Source organism: Pipistrellus hanaki (assembly GCF_964339955.1).
Source record: "Pipistrellus hanaki genome assembly, chromosome: 11".
In the NCBI taxonomy this organism is placed as follows: domain Eukaryota; kingdom Metazoa; phylum Chordata; class Mammalia; order Chiroptera; family Vespertilionidae; genus Pipistrellus; species Pipistrellus hanaki.
Window position 1 is genome coordinate 22,772,738 of NC_140513.1, and position 21,558 is coordinate 22,794,295.

The window sequence follows — 21,558 nt, forward strand, 5'->3', positions numbered from 1 at the left end:
GATAGAGAGCTAGAAACGTCGATGAGAGAGAAACATCAACCAGCTGCCTCTTGCACACCCCCTATCGGGGATGTGCCCGCAACCAATGTATATGGCCTTGACCGGAATTGAACCTGGGATCTTTCAGTCTGCAGACCAATGCTCTACCACTGAGCCAAACCGGTTTCGGCAATCCCTGGAATTTTCCATTTAAATTTTCAGATCTTGGTTGACTGTGGGTAACCACAGAAAGTGATACTGTGGATAAGCAGGGACTGCTGTACAGTGAAATGCTCAGATGTTTAAGTTCATTGGTTTTGACAACTGCATATCAAGATAAAATATTATCATTAGCCCATTAAGTTCCCACATGCCCTCCCTTCCCCCAGTCAATTCCCATAGTTACCCTTAATCTACTGATTGGCTTTGTATCATCATACCTTAGTTCTGTCTATTCTAGAATTCCTCATGAGTGGAATCATGTATGTGCTCTTTTGTACTTTGTTTCTTTCATTGAGTATAATATTTTAGAGATTCATTTATGTTGTGTGTACCAGCAGTTCACTTGTTATTGCTGAGTAGTTAGTATTCCATTCTTTGAATACACCACAGTTATAAAAAAACAACTCTCTTTCCCTGTGATGCACATCTGGATTGTTTCCAGATTTTGGCTATTCTGAATAAAATTTCTATGCAAATTCTTATGTAAAGCTTTCTATAAACAGACATTTCTATAAACACACATTTTCATTTCTCTTGGGAAAATATCTGTGAATTGAATTTCTGGGTCATAGGTCAGATGTATGTGTAACTTTGTAAGAAAGTGCTAAACATTTTTCCAAAGTAGTCGTACCATTATATATTCCACCAGAAAAAGTGAAACTTTGAGTTCTTCCACGTCCTTTCCAACCATTTGATGTTGTTACTGTATGTGTGTGTCTCATTGTATTTTACTTTGTAGGAACCTGATGACTAATGATGAATACTTTTACATGTGCTTATTGGCCATTTGTGAGCTGTCTGTTCAAGTCCTATGCCCATTTGAAAAATTGAGTTCTTTGTCTTTTTATTATTGATTTATAGGATTTCTTGGTATGGCCCGGACATATTTATCAGATATTAAATTTTATCAATGTTTTCCTCTTATGGTTCATGCTTTCTCTGTCCTTCTTGAAAAGTTTTTGCCTACGTCAAGGTTGTAAAGATTTTCTCCTAAGTCCCCCCCCCCCCAACCTTTATTATTATATTGTTTTACCTTTACATTTAATTCTCAAATTGATTTTTTTGTATGGTGTGAGGGAAGAGTGAAGATACTTCTTTCTTCCTCCTCCTCCTCCCCTTCCTCCTCTTCTTCCTCTTCCTCTCTCTCTCTCTCTCTCTCTCTCTCTCTCTCTCTCTCTCTCTCTCTTTCTCTCTCTCTCTCTCTCTCTCTCTGGATAGCCAGTTATTCTAACCCAGTTGTTGAAGAAATTTCACTTTTTCACTGAATTGCTTTGTTCTCTTGTCAAACGTCATTTGACGTATGTGTATGGTTTCTTTTTGAACTCTATTCTGTTTCTAGTCCTGTTTTCTTTTCTAGGTGTTGTAATTGTTTTAAAATAGAAATGGATTAAGATTCTTAGGTATACAGAGGTTTATGAATTAGTGTAGGAATCCCACAGTAAGCACTTTCACCACTTGAAGACCTTTTTTGTGTGTTCAGTGAATACAAGGTCACTTATTTGATTCTCATGTGAGTACTCCAGGGGAGGTTGTTATAAAGAGCCGGCGTGTTAATGTGTATTGGCTTTTACTTGCTGCTTATAGCAACATCTTTCAGGAATGAGATGAGCTCAGGCAAGAATTAGCTGGTTTGAGAGCAGAAACAGAGGGAATAGAGAGAATCTAGAAATGCAAGGCTTGCCAGGGTTGAAAAAAACAACTATTCCTAAGCCCAAATAAGCTGTTGCCTTTCTATTTAAGTTTATTATTTTTAAATAGTTACAGTATTGCTGCCGTGAATTGAGAAAGGTAAAAGCTAGACCTTTTGCAATGAGTTAAAAATTTAGCTGAATTCTTTAAAAAAAAAAAATATATATATATATATTATTGATTTTTTACAGAGAGGAAGGGAGAGAGCTAGAGAGCTAGAAACGTCAATGAGAAACATCTACCAGTTGCCTCTTGCACCCCCCTACCGGGATGTGCCCGCAACCAAGGTACATGTCCTGGACCAGAATTGAACCCGGGACCTTTCAGTCCGCAGACCGACGACGCTCTACCACTGAGTCAAACCGGTTTTGACTAGCTGAATTCTTATTAGCCACCAGTATGGCACCCCGGTTGCTTCCTTTGTTTTCCTGGCTCCTTGGAAAGTCCCTCCTTTTTTAAAATTTAGGCTACCTTGGCCGTCATGGGACTGTAACTCTCTGATAGTTCAGAAGTTATTATTTGAGTTTATCCAGCTTTTTATTGTTGTTAAGGTTAAACTGGGCTGTTACCAGCTTTTTATATCCTGGGTGGAAACAGAACTCCCAAGAGGGTGACTTATGAAGGTATTCTTCACTTTGTAAAATAACTTTTTGTAATTTGAATTGCAATCCCTGTTACCATTCCAACTCCTATTACCCTCAAGTCTGTTTCTTTATTGGATCTAACTCATCTGCCTCTAAACCTCCAGACCACAGCTCCTGGAGGATATGACTTGGCATTCATTTCTATCTCCAGTAACTTGCACAGATCCTGGCACAACTCAAACACCCTGTTTGTTTATTAACCGATGAATGGATGGCCTTGGCCAACCCACTTGACAAATGCTGATCTGTCTCCTTAATACTTGATCCATTCCCCCACGGGTATTGGGTATGATGATGATTTTTACATCTTTTAGTCTAGTTTATAAGTTTGTTGGGAGCATGAACTAATTATTCTTTTCTTGTTGTTAATCCTCACCTGAGGTCATTCCCCTCCACCCCCCACTGATTTTTTTTAGGGAGAGTGAGAGAGAGAGGGAAATACAGAGAGAAACATCGATGTGAGAGAAACACATTGATTGATTGCCTCCTGCAGTAGCCCTGACCAGGGCCCAGGCTAGGGAGGAGCCTGCAACCAAGGTACATGTTCTTGACTGGAATCAAACCTGAGACCCTTTCGTCTGCAGGCCGATTCTTTATCCACTGAGCCAAACAGACAAAGGCTGAAGCAGTTTTTATTCTATATTTCAGAGCAACATGTAGCACATATAATTATGGTTTAGTTTGTAAATGGGTTTTCTAAATGAACTGTTGAATGACTTAGTTGAATGATTATACAAAATGGGTTTATGTTTATGCAATTTTTATTTAAGTGATTAATAGAATAAAGACATGTACTTGTAGAGTGTGTACATGTGTGTAAGTCTTACCTCCTAATGATGTAGGTAAGTGTAGACTTTGTTTTAGGCAAAGATGGTAACCACATGGCACCTCTGCCACCATTTTCTCCTTGTGTGCCCTTGGCAAACAGTCCATTTCAGTTCTCTTTCCCATTGATCTCAGACATAAACTCGACACCCTACCTTCCAATAACAACTCCACCACCACATCAGATTTGGAGCATGGAATGATGATTATTTTCCCTTTCCTAATCCAAGGTGTTTGTGAGGCAACAAGCTACAAAGTCACCCTTGACACCTTGATGCCCTGGCTGGATGGTACCTAGAGGAAAGATGCTAGTAAGCGGCAGACACTTTGCAGATTCCTGTCTCTCAGAACTTAATCATATTTGCATTTTGGCTATGATCAATTGGAGGAAGCACAAACTTCAAACTGTCAATCAACTTGGGCTTCTTTTCCAACTTTTTCTAAATCAATGTCTTTAAAAAAAAATCTCTGAACGCCAAAATGATACTATTGGTTTTAAAACAATTACAATGTTGTTTTTTTTTTTTACCTATATATTGCATTATACAGTAATTGGTAACCTAGAATTATTCATTACTGAAATTCTAGGCTTGGAGGTGTGTATATAAGTGTGTGTGTGAGTGTGTGCATCCATTTGTGTGAACTGAGATGTTCATGAGATTTGAGAGCGAGGAAAGGGAAGATGTTTACTGAAAATATATTTTTATATTGTCCAGTTTTTGCCTTTAAATACCAGTAGAAAAATTTCTGAAGCATATAGATTTCTGGCATTGTAATTTATCTTCAAAACAGAAATTAAATCTAACCAGTTATAAATTTGAGTTTCTTTCTGAATTAACCATGTTGGCATTACCCCAGCTATCTCCTTATGTTCACATGGTTGCTTCCAGACTCTCTGTAGAATTTTATGTCTCTGTAGTATCAAATTTGTTAAATGGCATATTTTTATATCAGTAATTTTTATAGCATATTGTTATTCCAGACTTTTACATGCCTCTAATTTATTCTTAACTTCAATATAGCAGTAGTGATTTTTTTCCTCCTAAGTTTGACGGTATGAACACTTCAGTTATGATTTAAAGTCATTAAAACACCATCACTCTTTTGTACTTTATTTTCTATTCTTTTGCAAACTTTAGATATTTGGACAGATACAACTATAAGTATTAATGCTCCTCAAGTGTTTTTTTTTTAAACAATTTTTTTTAACACTCAAGAAACATTTAGATTATTTCTTAATATGATTGAGATAGTTTCTGATGACCTTGGATTATTCATGATGATTCTTTTACTCAGAATAGTAAGAATGGTTTTGATTGCAAATTAAATAGAAACTGATGCAGTTTTCTAAAATCATATTCCATTTTCTTAGTCCCTTGTTAACAAGGAGTATGCTGGTCACAAACTTTCTCTTCTGTCTCCCACAAAATGAGGTCATTGGGCTGCAGAGTTTGACGTAGGAAAGATTTGGGGGCAGTGTTCTTTCTCAACTGTCTGGGTACCATGTTTCTGTGGTTGTCAGGATTATGGCCAAAGATGACATGGATGAAGAAGGCTGATGAGGTGTGTTTTGATTGCTATATAAAGCAAGATTCACAAGTGCAGCAATCATGACATTGTTTTTTCCTTTGAATATTTTGCAATTGAGAAAGATAGTGTCTTGGTTGTCTGGCATATCCAAATAACTTTAATGGAAGACTTGTTTAGAGCATTGATTTTCTGTTTTAATCGTATCATTTGATTATTGGCATAGAATTATGACCACATTAATGGAAATAAAGAAGAAAAATTAAACTAAAAAGTCAAGTGTCTTTTTTTCCCCCCTTGCTTATATTTAGTTTGCATCCACTTTTATAATTTGTGTGTAGTTGAAATCATAGCTTTTGATATACAGGTTTTATTCTAATTTTTAAGTAACACATCAGAAGTATGTTTCTATGTTGCTACATGGTATAATTTGCAATGATAATTTCAATAAACATGTATCTTCACATTAGTAGATATCTATTCAATATTAATATACAAAACAATTTATAAATTGCATGTAAGTTATTAAAAAAATCAACAAATAACACCCATCTGCCTATCATTACGAATAAGCTTGAAGTTCCTCATCTGCCTCTATCTCATCTTCTTTCTTACCTCCTGGAGGTACATGATAACCATTTAAAATTTTGTATTTATTATACCCTTGATTTTCTTTATGATTTTACTGTACATTTGGTTGTATCCCTAAACAACATGTATTTTCATTACTATTTTAACCCATATTTAAATGGACTCATACCAGATGATTTTTCTGTGATTTTTTTTCACCTAATATCAAGACCTATTTATTTATGTCATTGTGTGTTATATTGTATTCATTAGCATGGCTGTGAAGTATTCCACTATATGAATATGGCCACAACTTAGTATCTGTGATGAGCATCTGGATTTATTCCAGTTTTCCCCCAATTATAAATTATAGTTTAAAGAACACTGCAATATACATATACTTTCTCTTACAATTGTTCAAAAGTAACAATTTTATTTAATATTCAATTTTATATTGTATTAGTTTCAGGTATACACATAGTGGTTAGACAATTATATACTTCACAAAGTGATTCCCCCAATATTTCCAGTACCCACCTGTCACATTGTCATTACAATATTATTGACTATATTCCCTATCCTGTACTTTTCATTCCCAAAAGTTTCTTTGTGATGTATATCTAGGAGTGACTCTGGTGGGTCATTGGGTATGTACCATTCAAATACATAGGTAGCTCCAAATGATTTCCCAGAGTGGTTTTTACTAAATTACACTCCCACCAGCAATGTGTAAAAATTCTGCTTGTTACAGAAAAACATCAATCAGACTGTCAAACCTCAGAGGGAAGGTAGGGGAGGGTGGGAGTAAGGGGGAGAGATCAACCAAAAGATTCACCCATTTGAAGTTCACAGTTCAGTGGTTTTTTGTATGCATGCCAGTATTTTTAAACAGCTTTGAGGTATAATTTGCATACAATAAATTCACCCATTTGAAGTTCACAGTTCAGTGGTTTTTTGTATGCATGCATATAGGCCTAACCAATGGACACAGACAGCAGGGGGTTGAGGGCATGAGTGGGAGGGATGGGAGGTAATGGCGATATAAGAACACATATGTAATAACTTAATAAAAAAATTCTGGTTGTTTTACACACTTGTCAACTTTTGATATTATCAGACAGTATGATTTTTGATAAACTATTTGAACCCATATAACCCAAAGAATTAATGTCCAGAATATATAAAGAACTCCTACAAACCAATAAGGAAAAGAAAATCCAAGAGAAATATAAGCAAAACATTTGAACAAGGACTTCACTAGAAGATAAACCATGTGTAAACATGTTCTGTCTCATTATTAATCCAAAAATGCATATTTAAACCTAATGAGAAAGCATTTCAAATTTGTATCAGTCATGAGAATCATCAGTATTTAAGAGGTTATAAGCAGAGCCAATGTAAATGAACATATAGGACCTATTATTCAAAATTAGGAAAAAGTGCTATTTAAGTTAGAGTACAAAGCTCTCCCCTTTCTTCTATGGTCTCCCTCTTGACATCATGGTAGCTTTTGTTTGTGATGTAAGGTCATTTCAATAAAGAATAATTAAAACTTTAAATTATTGGCAAGAATATTATCATTCATCTTTATATTGTGCAATGCCAGTATTTTTAAACAGCTTTGAGGTATAATTTGCATACAATAAATTCACCCATTTGAAGTTCACAGTTCAGTGGTTTTTAGTACATTTACAGAGTTATGCAACTATCACCACCATTTAATTTTAGAACATTTTCATCATCCCCAAAGAAATCCCCCTACCGGTTACCAGTCTCAATTACCCCCTTCCCAAGCCCTAGGTAACCACTAATCTACTTTCTGTTTCTATAGCTGTATCTATTCTGGACATTTAATATAAATGGAATAATAAAATAGTTTTTTTTTTTTTTTTGGGGGGGGGGGGGGAGAGACTGACTTTCAGCCATGCCAATTTTAAATGCAAACATCAGAGCACTTAATTTGTATAAGGAATTATCAAAATAACACATTTCATGTTCTATGGCTTCTTTTTGGAGGGTGCCTTGAGCTAGCCAAAAGAGACCAGTTTAAGCCAAACTCAGGAAGGTTGAAAGAAGAAAGAGAGAGGATTCTCATTCTCCTCCCCATACAGCTGTCTGAAAGAATATTTCCGGCCAAGAGGGTGCTTGTTGGCAAGGGCATGCCCTGGCCCACGGCTTTTCCTTCTATCACAGTGGAATTTCCGCATCAAGCCTTAATCAGAGCTGGCTTAGGGAAGTGGAGCCATTCATGTCCTCTATCCACAGTCTACTGTCCCAAAGCATGCAGACAGATTGGTTGCCCCCAAGGATCTTTAAACCTCTGGGCCACACAATACATGCTGAGTACCCGGGTGGAAGTGGACCAAGACTCAGTGTCCAGTGTTCACCTGCCATGCATGCCACGGTGCTGATAGTTTGGCACAGGAATAGATTGGGTACCCAACCCTGATCCCTCCAGTACCAAGCCCAGACCCTTTCCAGGGAGCAGAAGAAAGAGAAGTTTGACAGGAGCTGTAAGAAAGCAGTATCAAAGAAATTGATAGAAGAAGATGTTCCAAGAAAGACAGAGAAGTCAGCAGAATCATTGCAAGAGAAAAACATAGAAAAGGAAAGGACTGAAAACTGTCATACAACAGCACTGATGACTGCTCAATCAATTTCAGTGCATTGGAGGGAGTAGAATCTAGATAACAGGGTTGTAGGGAGAATGAGGGAGTGAAGAAGTGGAAACAGTGAGTGTTGATGTATTCAAGAAACTTTTCTACAAAAGGCAGGATGGAAGTAGAACTCTGAGCAGCAAGAGTCTAGAGCAAGGGTTGGTAAATTACAGCCTGAAGGCTTGTCCATGGCCCGTTTCTAAAAATAAAGTTTTATTTGAACACAGCCATTGAAGTCAGCCTTGCAGGTCTTCTCCAATCAAAATTCTATGATTCCTGCCTTTTGTCTTTCATTGCTTTCCCACTACAACAGCAGAGTTGAGTAGTTGCAGAAGAGACCATATGCTTGCAAAGTTCAAAATATTTGCTATCTGGCTTTTGACAGAGGTTTTTGATCCCTGATCTAGAGCAGAGGTTCTTAGATGAGCAGAAGATCATCACCTGGGAATAAATATAAATTAAAAAAAAATTCTTGGGCCACACCTCAGAAACTTTGAATGGTAAGCAGCAATACGTATTTTATTAAGTTCTTTAGGTAATTCTGACACACCTTACAGTTTGAGTAACATTAGAATAGAGCACAAAGATGAAGATTAGCTTTTCATGGGAGGAGAGTACCTCTTCCTATGAGGCAGATTAGTAATATTTTGCCTTCTCATAGTCCTTATTAGATGGAAGCACCTAGGACTGATTTCCAAGTGACATGTACAACACTACGTTGAGTCTAAAGCTAGACTTTATAGGGGAGGGGAAATATTTTTAGCTTGAGATTAGAAAGGAAGCTCTATTCGATTGTAAGATGGTGTACTCTTGAGAAAACTGCATGCTCACCCATCTGGAATGCTGTAGAGGTCATTCATGTATTATATAGGTACTTGAATCTCAAGACAGCCTCTTAGGTCTTCTCCAATCTAAAATTCTGATTCCTGCCTAGGTATTTCCTCTAGTTGTCCTCAGCTGCCTGGGATTTAACTGAACTAGCTAATGAGGGAATCCATTGGTCTGCTTGTAGACCAATCAAAGGACAATGGGCAAATTTTTCTTTTCTAGCGGATCCTCTGCTCTATGCTAAGAATGCCTGTCAATATTTAGGGAGTGATCCCTGTGTTATGAAAAACTGTGTAAGTGTGAAAGCCAGGGTAGGTCCTTGGTCAGCAGTATCCTTTCTATACTCCTTAGTGATGTCTCTTACCCTGGGTGAATTAGTAATTTACGTTGTACCCTTAGCAAACCAGTTCACACCGATCCAATTTGTTCTACACGCGCTTTCTGCTACAGAGTTAGAATTATTCTTCTTTATGTAAGGGCCAATATGTTTTCAGTATGAGGCTGCTGATCTCCAGACTTGTATCTCCCTTGCTCTGCTCATCATGAAAGAATTCAGAGAAAGAGATAGGAGTCATTCAGTGATGAAACAAAAACAACTAGCCTGATGAGTCACATTGGGATCTTTTGGCTCTGAAGAGCTCATGCCCACCTCACTCCTGGGCTGGGGGGAGGGGGGAGGGGAGGGAGGAAGAGGGATGGTGGCCCAAAAGGACAAAGTGAAGGACATAGTGGTCTAGGACAGGGGAATGTGGTAGTGAGTCTCCAGTTGCCATTCAGTCACCAATCTGTTCTAAAGGAATACACTCTGCCTCTAAATCCTAGGTGTTCTGGAGGTCTTTAGAAACTCCCATGGGATATTCAGGACCATTGACATTGCAGTTCTGAAGCTTTGAGAAATATTAAAACATACTGTTGACAGACTAAGTCATAAGTAAAATATTGTGCTTTCTTTAAATAAACATTTTTGATGGCCAGTGAATGTATATTGTATGATAGTTGTATTTTCTCTTTGGTTCATTGTCTTTTTATGACATTTTTTTAAATTGGTCTCTCAAACATTAAGGATACAAACTGTTTATCTTTCACTTTTTTGCTGTAAATAGTTTTTTTCCAGTTGGTTGTTTGCATTTTTATTTTGGCTATGATTTTATTTATACAATTTAAAAATTTCAGGTAGTCCAAGTGTTAATGCTTCTTAAACGAGAAGGTGGAGAAATGTCATGCTAACTTTCAGGCTAAAGAAATTCCCTGTGTATGAGAACTTTTTATGTGTGCTGCAGTGAAGGTACAGCATCCCAGCATGGGTCACGTGCCATTTCTGATTGGGGGAAGTGGATAAAGAGATGAGAAGGGATAGTATCCAATCATTTTAGGTGTCCAGTTCTTTGCCAAGGGCTTTGTCAGATCATTCTTAAATAAGCTGGCATGGATGTATGTCCAAGCTTGACTCCTTGTGTATGGTCATTATTAAGAAGATAGAATGAACATGGTTCTTACCAGCTCACCAGACCTGCTGGGACCCTGGCACAGTGTGTCTTTGTATGAGTAAGAATCCAGGCATTGTGAGGGTCCTTCCCTACCTGCGTGCTTAATGATGGGCAGCTAGAGTGATGTTCTGTCTATGCTGCAGTAATCCCTTGATGACCTACCTACAGAAGTGGGGCAGATTTTGAACTATCTACTAAAAGGGGAACTGACCAGGTCCGGCTTTGTGCCTTCTGTTCTTTTATGGTTGTCAATCTACTCTGGAGTATTTCCATTGGCTTTAGAATAATAAGACTCTGGAACTTGCCTGCTGACTATGGTCATAACGGACTGTAGAGTATTGGACAGATTTAAAAGATTATGCTTTGTTTTTAGCAATGTAACTTCTAGCATGGCTGAAATCCAACCGGAATAAGTGACTCATCACAAGGGAGCTACTGCTGGGGGTGTTTGCCATGTGAATGACCTTACTTCTGAATATCCAGGCAGAAGGTAACACGGAACTGTTCATATTTGAATTCCCAACTTGGGTATTGGGTCCAGGGCTACCTCGAGGACCCTTGCCTGGGGGTGATTATACTGCCTTCAGAATTAATAGGTGCTAAAGGCCACCACAAAGCCTGCCTTCCAAGGAGGTGGACTTTTAGGAGTTGTACTCAGAGCAAGAAAACAGGCATGAAGTTGCCTGCCATTATCTGAGAGTCTGAAATTACCCTTGTACTTAGAATTGAATTACAGCTTAAAGGGATATACTTCCTCTTAAAACTGAAGCTGGAAGCCTCTGAAAACACACTGACAAAAATTTGTGGTTAAGGTTTCTTTGTCCTGTATAATCTTCAGGAATTTTGTGATAAGAAGTAGGATGAACACAGTTTTTCCATGACTAAACATCTCCTGAATAGAATAATTCACTTCCACTCAGAACTGATTTGATGGACTAGTTGTGAAGGGCTGGCATAATAATGAGCTTTGACACTGGACCCATGGACCCCTGCTATATTTCAGGGTGGGATGGATAATATTCTATGAATGGGAGATCACCTTCAGATGACACCCAGACTTGCTTAAGACCTCTCTTATATTATTTGGTTTGTACAAATTCCAGTTGTCCTATTTTAACATATAATGTCTGAGTCTGCATTCTACATCCTGTACAGTTTCTTGAATCAAGAGCAATTCTTCAGATGCCTATAGTTTATAATCATATCTAACCTGAGTCTTTTAAAAATATATTTTTATTGATTTCAGAGAGGAAGGGAGAGGGGGAGAGAGAGAGAGATATCAATGATGAGAGAGAATCATTGATCAGCTTCCTGCACGCCCCCTACTGGGGTCCGAGCCTGCAACCCTGGGCAGGTGCCCTTGACTGGAATCAAACCCAGGACCCTTCAGTCCATAGGCCAAGGCTCTATTCACTGAGCCAAACCGGCTAGGGCTAACCAGGTCTTTTTAAAAACTATATATTTTTATTGATTTCAGAGAAGAAGGGGGAGGGATAGAGAGACAGAAACATCATTGATGAGAGAGAATCATTGATCAGCTGACTCCTGCATGCCTCACACTGGGGATCGAGCCTATAATGCAGGCATGTGCCCTGACTGGGAATTGAACCACGACCTCCTACTTCATAGGTTGACACTCAACCACTGAGCCATGCTAGCCAGGCTCTCCAGAGTCTTCTTTTCCCCAGTTTAAGAAAAACTTCTTTTCCTTCACTTATTCCTCATGGGAAGAATTCCAAGGGAACATGATACTTTCCAATTCACCAGCCATGAACTTCCCAACAGAAAAACAGGCAAAGGATATAATCATCATAAAAAATAAATAATTAAAAATGTAGGATAGCCATGTATGAAAAGCTTTAACTCTCTAGTAAAGAGAGAACTCCAGTTAAACTGGTTACCTGTCAGTTTGGTAAAAGTTAAGATTATTGCACCCAGTGTTGGTAAAGGTATGGGAAATAGGCATTCTTATATGGGGCTGCTGGAGAGTGAATTTCTGAAGACAGTCTGGCAAAAGTTGCCACAAGTCTTACATATGTACATAGCAGAAATTCCACTTACAGGAATTTAGCCTGGGGAAATAATCAGACAAGCTGTAACCCAAGGATACACTGGTTACAATAGCAAAATAGCAACTAATAATGTCTAGTACTAGGGAATTGTTTAAATAAATGATGATGATTCAACCACATAAAAGGATGGTATAAATTTACATTTAAATGGAGATATATTCACAATACATTTTCTTTGGGGGTACACCAAAAGTATAGCAGTATGCTGCTTTTGAAAGACATACATTAAAATGTTAATGGTAGTTATTTTTGACTGGTAAGATTATGGGTGATGATCTCCACCATAGCTCTATTTCTAGTTTTCCCCCCAGGAAACAATTATCACTTAGATCTTAAAGAAATATTAAAAGTTACAAATATTTGATAATTTGTTAGGCAAATTGGCCTCTTGATTTAATTTGTGTTTTTGATTACTAGTGAGTTTAAACAATTTTTCATGTTTATTAATTACTTAATAAAGTGTAGTTAAATAGGGACTAAATTCAAGTCCTCCTTTTTCAGAAGTAATATTACATCTGAAAGGGAATTCAGCCCTGTTTAGTCTCATTCTTTTATTTTATAATAATGACCAGTACATCCAGGGAGGTTATTTGATTTGACCCTAATATTAAGACAGAATTATGGCTTGTATCTGACCCCCACACCTCCATGCCATTGAGCTTTGTTTGCTGTCTTTCTCACATTAAGGTCTTGATACCTCATATAGGCTTCCTGGCAATATCAAGTGTTCCATTGTGTTAATTCTGAGATTGACTTGTGGTTCATAATTATGAATGATTAATTTTGGAGGTGATTTTATGGTAGATGTTGCTTAATATGTTTTTATTTGTTTTGAGAGGATGTTAAGAGGCTCATTCAATGTACAAGTAAGTCTGTCTAATAGAAAGAAGAATTTGTGATTTGGGTCTGAGGACCCAGGCGTGACTCTAGAAGTACCATTCCTTACCTGTGGACCCCTGGGTAGGTTACTTAAACCCTTCTGCACTTGGCATATAAATGGTCAAAAGTATCTACTTTGCAAAGTTGTCAAGTTGCAAAGTTGTCTGAATTTTATATATCTAGCCTCATTTTCTTGAATTTTATATATCTATCAACCACCTCACCCCCTTACTTTTCAAAAGGATTAGAGAAGGCATATGTACATCACTTGTTGTTGACATGGCTTCTACTAGTAAGCCAACTCTGGAGAAGCCAGTTGTCAGGATGGACGGCAGCAAGAAAGTATAAACATTCACATGCAACCTGTTTGAGAGAACTGGGGGAAGAGGGAAGCCCTGGGTGGGAAAGTTAAGTTTTTACCAGTCACCGGGGCTGGGAGTGGGTCTGTAGTTAGTCATGATGGGCAGCATGATCACCTGGACCAGGCCCATTGTTTACTGAGAGCCAAACACTTTTTAGTCTGGGGGGAAATTGTGTCTCTTAGCAGAGTCAATTTGGGGGATACATGAAGAGGACTGATCCTCGATTAGCCTATACATTTCCAAAGTCAGGGATTGTGTCTTTCCTGTTTGTTGTTGGGTCACCAGTACCTAGCCCAGGTCAGTAAAGATTAGTTACTGAGTAACTTCTGACACTTATAGTGCTAAGGTGCTCAGCACACTATGCTGTGCTGTCAGGGACCATTTGAACCGGGAACCTAATTTCCTTCAGTTCTAGGAAATTTGCCTCTGTTGTTAGAGAGTGTCCTCTCCTTTGTTATCTATTTGTTCTCTTTGGAATTCCTATTAGTTAAATGTTAGATCTTCTCTGCTGATACTCTCACTTTTTCTTTTTGTTCTGCTTTCTGGATGATTTGCTCAATTTTATCTTTCCTGTTGTCATATTTTTAAATACCAAGAACTTTTTTTTCTTATTCTCTGAGTAGTATTATTTTTTTTCATGGCATTCTACATATTCATGTTTAGTGAGTTTACTAGGCATTGAAAAGATCTCTCTGAAGATATTAATTACAGATTTTTTTTTTTGGGCGGGGGGGGAGGTTTTCTTTGGAAATTCCTTGTATTATTTCTAGTTCTTTGCACTTTTTTAGGGGCATGTTTTTATTAGTCTCTGTCTTAAAAACTGATTAGAGATATTTCTGAAATGACTAGTGATCCTTGTCATCTGTTGCTGGCCTGAACTTCAGTATCCGCTCAGAAAGAACCCAGCACATTAGTTGGGGATTCTCAAATGCCAGTATCTTTTTCCCTCCTGCAAAAAGCTTTGTTGTTTCATTTGGCCCAGTATGTGGAGATGGCTTCAGGGTGGTTAAAAGAATGACTAGTAGCTTCGGGGAGAGGCTCAGGTAAAAGCCAGACACCAGGGGATGCAGAGGGGCATCTCAAAGGCCTCTGGGCTCCACAGGCTCCTCATGGTGCTTGAGGGTGAGCCTTCGGAGGAGATACTCGCCCAGCCCAGCCTGGGGGCCGGCAGCCTGCAGAGGTGAGTCAGGTATAGCCTATCTTCTTGAAGAGTTTCATCTCCTCACTCAGGAAGTGGTTCTCCAGGAAGTCACAGAGATGAGGGTCTGCAGGGGTAGAACCCAGGGCCTGCAGCTCCAAAAGGGCCTGGATCAGGCTCCTCTCCAAGGCCAGGCGCCTCCATGGTGTCCTGAGTTTTGCCCACTCCTCTGGGGAGGCCTCAGCACGTCCTGGAAGAGAATGCGGCCACCGTGATGGTTTTGCACCTTTAAGAGACACTCAGCATCCTTGTGCTTCTTCTCTGCCAACTTGCAAAATAAGCATCTCACACCCTCAAGAGAAATAGAAGCCCAGAGAGAGGTGTGCGTGGCCCGCAGATGCGAGTTGGCCAGGTGGTTGACCGCAGCCTCCACCTCGGTGCAATAATTCTGACAAATTTGGAAGCTCGTGGTTGTTTGGCAATAAGGAGTTAAGATAGAAAAAAGAAACAGTGTGTTGGCTGGTGCTGGAGGTGGTTGTGAAGGGGGTGACTGAATAAGACGCAGGAGGGTGGCTGGAAGCTGGAAGAAGGGGCATCTCTGGGTCCGTTCTGTCCAAACACTATTGAAGCAGGAGACAGATCTGGGATCAGTATCTTTTTTTAGCTTTGTTTCTCTAGAGTGGAATCCTTTAATCTCTTACACTGGTGTGGGATCATAGACTTGGGTCTCTCTTCGAATTTTGAGAGCCGGTTGGGGAAGGGGCTGCAGGTTCCTCATTGTTCAGAATGCTGACTTTCACTTACTCTTGCCATTTTAACCAGACATGACATCCTTACTCCCAGGATTTCTAGTTGATCTCAAAACTAATATAAGCCAGCAGTGGGATGAAGCACTGAGAGGGTTTCTGAAAGCACATTGTAAACTAGCAATAAATTAATATCAGTACTCTGCTTATTTTAAAAGCTGATCACCTTGGAACCAGGGCACATGACTTATAGCGTCCTACTTGCTGGTATTTAATCGCCCTATTGTACTTTCTACTGGTTCTGCCATCTTTAGAGAGTGCTTGGCTTTCAGCGACACATTTCAAAAGGGACGCTGACAAACTAAAGGAGGTGCTAAGGATAGTGGAACATCTAGTGCCGAAGTTGGCAAACCATGGCCTGTGGGTCAAATCTAGCCAAATCTCTATCTTATAAATCAAGGGTTGTTGGTACACAGCCACATCCATTTATTTACATATTCTCTAAGGCAGCTTTCCTGCGAGAAGTGCAGAGTTGAGTAGTTGTGACAGATGTACGGCTTGGACGACCTAAAATATTTAGTGTCTGGCCCTTCATAGAAAAAGTTTGCTGACCTCTATCCTGCCACCTTCTGTGCTGCACTCTTGAAGGAAGTAGAAATTTCACCTGAGCATAAGATGATAAAAGAGTTATGTAACAGTTAATAAGAATAATGTCTGCTATTTATTGAGTGTTTGCATGTGCTTGGCACTTGTAGGCATGCGTTATCAGCATGCATTACCATATTTAATAGTGATTAAGGACAATCTCCCTTAACTAGGTTATATGTTCCTCAATGTCAAGTTTATAATTTCAAGATTACAGCTCCAGAATCTAGCAAGTATGGGGCTGTGAGTGAATGCTTGCTGGGCTGAGTGAGCAGTGTTATCATGGAGAAGACATGAAAGTCCCTTCTTGGAGATCGGAATAGAATTTTCAAAGCAGCAGATATCTACCCCTGAGGAGGGGTTCACAAGAGCCTGGCTGCCCACCCAGGGATATTATAAGGGTTTCTCGTTCTGGGTGGCAAGTTGAACCAAATAAAGTCTTGACTTCTAGGATTCTGTCATTCAAACTAGGAGAGCGAAGACTAGGACTCAGAACTTACAGCTATTATAGTTCTCTTCCCACTGCATCACACTGCCTCCCTTAGACTGTCCACAAGAAAAGCCATGAGGAGATTGGTATTGTGGTGGAAAGAACATCATAAAAGCATCAGGGGTTATAATTCTACTCCTGCAACTCATTTACCACACAAGCCCGGCAAGTCTTTTAATCTCCTGGGGCCTAAGTGTCCTCAAGTGAGGGGGCTGGAATAAATTCTCTTTCAGCTCTAAATAATTTTATCCAAGGATTAGCTGGCCTCCATCTATCGAATGGACAGGACAGACAAGTTCAAACAAGATGTTTCCCTGTCATGTATTGCCAGAATACTGAGGTTCTGCTTTTAAAAAATATTTTGCCCACCTCCCAATTCCATCCCAGTCTCAGCTGCTCAGTTCCCATCCCCCCTCCGTAGCCCTGTACCTATCTCCCTTTCTGGCTCCTCTTACTTTGGAACTTAGGTTTAAACAGGCTGCTGTGTTAGCCTTTCTTTAGTGTGGTGAAGGCAAGCTCTTCCTTGTTAAATTCTGCTCCTTTGGCTGGTGAAGAACTTGGAGCTGTTCAACTCAGGAAGGTGATTGGGCCTCCTTTATTTAGGGCACTAGACATGGAGAGCTCATATTTCTCATGGGGGAACATTTTATTCTTGGTGAAAGCAGTTTCAGCTCTCAGAGTGAGCCATCTACCCATTCCTTTATTTAAGGTTTTTGTTTTTTAGCCTCTAACTAAAGAGCTTAACCTAAATTAGTTTTAAAACTTATGACAAGATTCAATCTTAAATGAACTCTCATCTAGCAGCATTTTCCCCCACATCCCACTCAGATACCAACTACTAACTGTGTTCTCCTATTACCTCTGGGGTTTTATTTGAACTATCCAGTTTTTTATTTTATTTTATTTTTTTTGAACTATCCAGTTTTTAAAAATTTCATTGGACCTAGGTGCTTAGTAATCAACTGTTTTACAGTTGCCCATATTCCACATTATCTTTACCATACATCTCTTATTAATTCTGAAAACTGCACTATCACGTTAAGAACTCCTTTTAGTCCGAGGCATGTCAATATGTGTTGCCAACTTCCAGCTGATTCTCATCCAGAAGATTAGCAAGGCCGCCACATGGTGTTCTTTTTTACAAAACAGTGTTGCCTTCATTATAGCTCGGACTCGATGTGGTGACATGAATCCCAAGTCTGCAGAATGGTACTCTTAATTCTGCTTGGGTGGAGAGCAACTTGAGCTGTCAGCATGAGCCTTTTATTTTGGGAATACCATTCTTTGTCATCATTTCTGTAAGGAACCTTAGTCAGTTGTTAGGAATTTTACTTTGCTCCTGAAAAATAATGTTTTCTCTCTCTTTCACAGTGAGATAGCCAGATTTCATATCTTTACTGAATAATAATCTCCAGCGTTGATTTAGTTGCTGAATATCTTCCCCAGACATGTTTTAATTATTCACTAAGAAGCTGTAGGAGTTCCAGCTAAAAATGTAGCCTGGCTAGAAATCCCTGGTGAAGTCTTTCCCAAGGTGCCTACTAAAATGCCTATAAAGACAAAGAAAAATTATAATAATTTAAACACAAAATAAGCCCAATGGACAGCATAATCTCAAAATTGGTCAAGAATCTATACTAACTATTGAGCAAGTCTGAGACAAACCTACCCCAGTCTTTTTCTGTGGCACACCAAGTCAGCTTTACTGCACGACACAGAAACCCTTTAAAACGGGGAGGGAAGGCACCATGTCCTCTCCATTGTCTGTCCATTATCAGGAAAACTGGGCGGGTAGGCTTTCACTCATGTGGGTTGATAAGTGAGGTTCAGAGAATTGTCACATCATTCTATAGCTAAAGAAATTAACATTCTCAGAACTGAGCTTGGATTCTCAGAAAACAAGGTCAGCTTTGGCTGAGATGAAAGACTGGTGGAGGTACATTGCATTTTCAGGGGAAAATTTCTTACAGATAAAGCTTCTTAGGTTTAGGTTGGGTCAGAAATAACAATAACAAAATCAAAGCACCATCACTGTTACCATCACCACCATCAGAACCCTGGGACAGTGCATGCTGGGAATTATAGATTTTTATGTACATTTTAGGTTCACAGTACCAGGAGGTTAGACAGAGCTGGTGGAGCAAGGTGGAACCTCAGTAGAAGAAGGGTGCATTAGGGAAAGGCTGGAAATCAGGGCTTGAGCAGATGCTGTGCACATCTCATGAATAGAATAGAGCCAAAGGTACTTAAACTCTCCTATTTTTTGACAAATACGAAATATGAATAAATTTCCACTTGTTCGAAGATAAATAAGGAGTGTGGGGAAAAAACCATATGGAATGTGTGAAAAAGACTTTACTGCAAAGGAAGAAAGAGTATCTAGAAGATCCAGAGGAAGAGCCCATCTCTGAAATGGTTTACTGCAGAGTCCAGAAACTGGAGGATTTCAGGGAGCTGTTTGGCTTCTGACATAGATACAGAATATCTGGATGTTAAAGACCAGAGAATAAATATATAGATAACTGGTATTCCTGAAGAAGACAGTTAAACTAATGGGGAAAATTCAGGAGCAGGAGTGAGACCCATATTGAAAAAAATTATTGTGTTCCTGACAGGTCAATGCACAAAGACACACACTGGTTATAACCCGCAACTATTTTAATTTTTAAGATATAAAAAACTTTCATAAGCATATAAGCAGAAGAAACAGGCTACCTTAAAAAAAAACGACAGAAGTCTGTTCTCTAGTTTTTACTCTGAAAGCTTAACTTTAAAAGAAAATGGAGAATTATATACAGAGTTTGGAGAACAAAAGTTTGTAACTTATTACTTTTATATCCAGCATTAATCATCTTTAACATGTGAGAAAAAAAGACATCTCAGATATGCAAGGCCTCAAAGTATGTACCCTCCTTGGAAATAGTTACTGAAGGACAAGCCTAAGATTGATTGGAGAACTTTGTCCTAGGTCTGAAACTAACTAACTAGGGATATGTCCAAATCAGTGCTTATCAAATGTCTTTTAGTCACTAAATTCCATACCTAGAGAATATCGTTCTTGAAAACTAAAAATATAAAACAGATACAGTCGCTATTCTCTGGTTAAGGAGAGTCTGAAGAAGGAAGAAATCCGCCCACTGGTAACCTGTGCGGAACCTCTTTAGAACCTGAGGATTCCATGGAACAAAGTCTGAAAAACACTGTTCAAAAATAGTTATTGTATGTAAGTCATGAAACCATAAAAACCCTATGGGAAACCATAGGCAGCAAAATCTCAGACATCTCTCATAGCAACATGTTTACAGATAACATTTCCTAAGGCAAAGGAAACTACAGAGCAAATAAACAAATGGGACTACATCAAAATAAAAAGCTTTTGCACAGCAAAAGAAACCATCAACAAAAGGAAAAGAGAACCCACTGTATGGGAAAGCATATTTGGCAATGATACATCTGATAAAGGGTTAATATCTAAACAGTATAAGGAAACCATGCAATGTAACATCAATGTAACATAGTCATGGCAGCATGGAGCAGGGTGTGGAATCTCAGAGGTAAGGCAGAGGGCGGGTTGGTGTGTGGGAGGTAATCAACCAAAGACCTTGTATGCATATATACATAACCCATGGACATGGACAATAGGGCGCTGAAGGCCTGGAGCAGAGGGGAGAAGGGGGGGGAGGATTGGAGGAGGTCAATGGGGGAAAAAAGGAGCATATGTAATACTTTCAACAATACAGAATTATTAAAAATAATTATTGTAAATCTCTTTATAGAGCTGAATGCAAATATAAAAATGATTTCAAGAGATTTACAATGGATAAATTAATTTTTAAATAATCTAACAGTAAAGGAATTTGTAAACTAATGGGTGTATTGGGGATACTTGTGATGGTATGTCTAGAGCAGGGAAAAATAAAAGATACAGTTTCATGCTTGATTCTAGCAGTTAGGAAATAGAGGCTTTTGAAAAAAATAAAGCAATTATTAGAATAATTTAAAAAAGAATGTACCCTATCTAAAAAAAAACTCCATAAAACAGTAAGGAAAAATGAAAACAGGAAACTAGATAAAAGAATAAAGATCTGAAATATCAGTCAAAGCTGTAAATAATTGAGATAAATTACATATTAAAAGACCTGAATTCTCAGATTGCTTTCAAAATTATATGAAATTCAACTAAATCTGTTTGTAGGAAATATATCTAAAGCAATATGACACAAGAAGTTTAAAATAAAAAAATTATTTTAGTAAAGGGTACAATTTCAAATGTAAATATATTTAAGCAGACCAAATAACATTCTCTTGAGATATGTACTGCAAAATTTGTTCAAAATATAAACAAAAATCAATAGTTACAGATTATGTTAAAAATATGAAAAATAGAATCTCTCCTATTTTCATTTTATATAATGTTCTATATCTTATTTATCTATTCTGATATTTCAAAATTCTCCATATCTTTTATATCTATTTGGATATTTTAGGCTTCCTTTTTAAAATTGCTAATAAAACTTTTACAGAAATTCATCATACATTAGCTCTGAAGGGAAAATAATTATAAATATCAATAGTAGAAATTATAAAATTATATTCTTTAATATATTAAACCTAGACATTAATGATTGCTTTTAAATAACAAAAATTCAACCATTTGAGAACAATTAAAAAATAATCTTCTAAATAATACCTGTAGCAATAAAAGAAATTAAGAGTCAAATTTCAGACAGCAAGCTGCTTAGAACAAATTTCTGAAATTATTAAATTTAGGCCTTCTTAGTTATAAAGATTTAGCCAA

The 21,558-nt window shown here is 38.2% G+C and overlaps 1 protein-coding gene and 1 pseudogene across 8 annotated transcripts in view; one reads left to right on the plus strand and one right to left on the minus strand.

The window, feature by feature from the left end:
• LOC311630103 (uncharacterized protein) overlaps positions 1-21,558 on the plus strand; it is a 330,231-nt gene that overhangs the window by 80,661 nt on the left and 228,012 nt on the right. The gene's annotated exons all lie outside the window — the stretch shown is intronic.
• Positions 14,821-21,558, minus strand: part of LOC311630213 (ferritin light chain-like) — a 100,229-nt pseudogene continuing 93,491 nt past the window's right edge. Inside the window, exon 2 of the transcript in view lies at positions 14,821-15,006. The product of the transcript in view is annotated as a ferritin light chain-like (transcript). The remainder of the gene's footprint in view (positions 15,007-21,558) is intronic.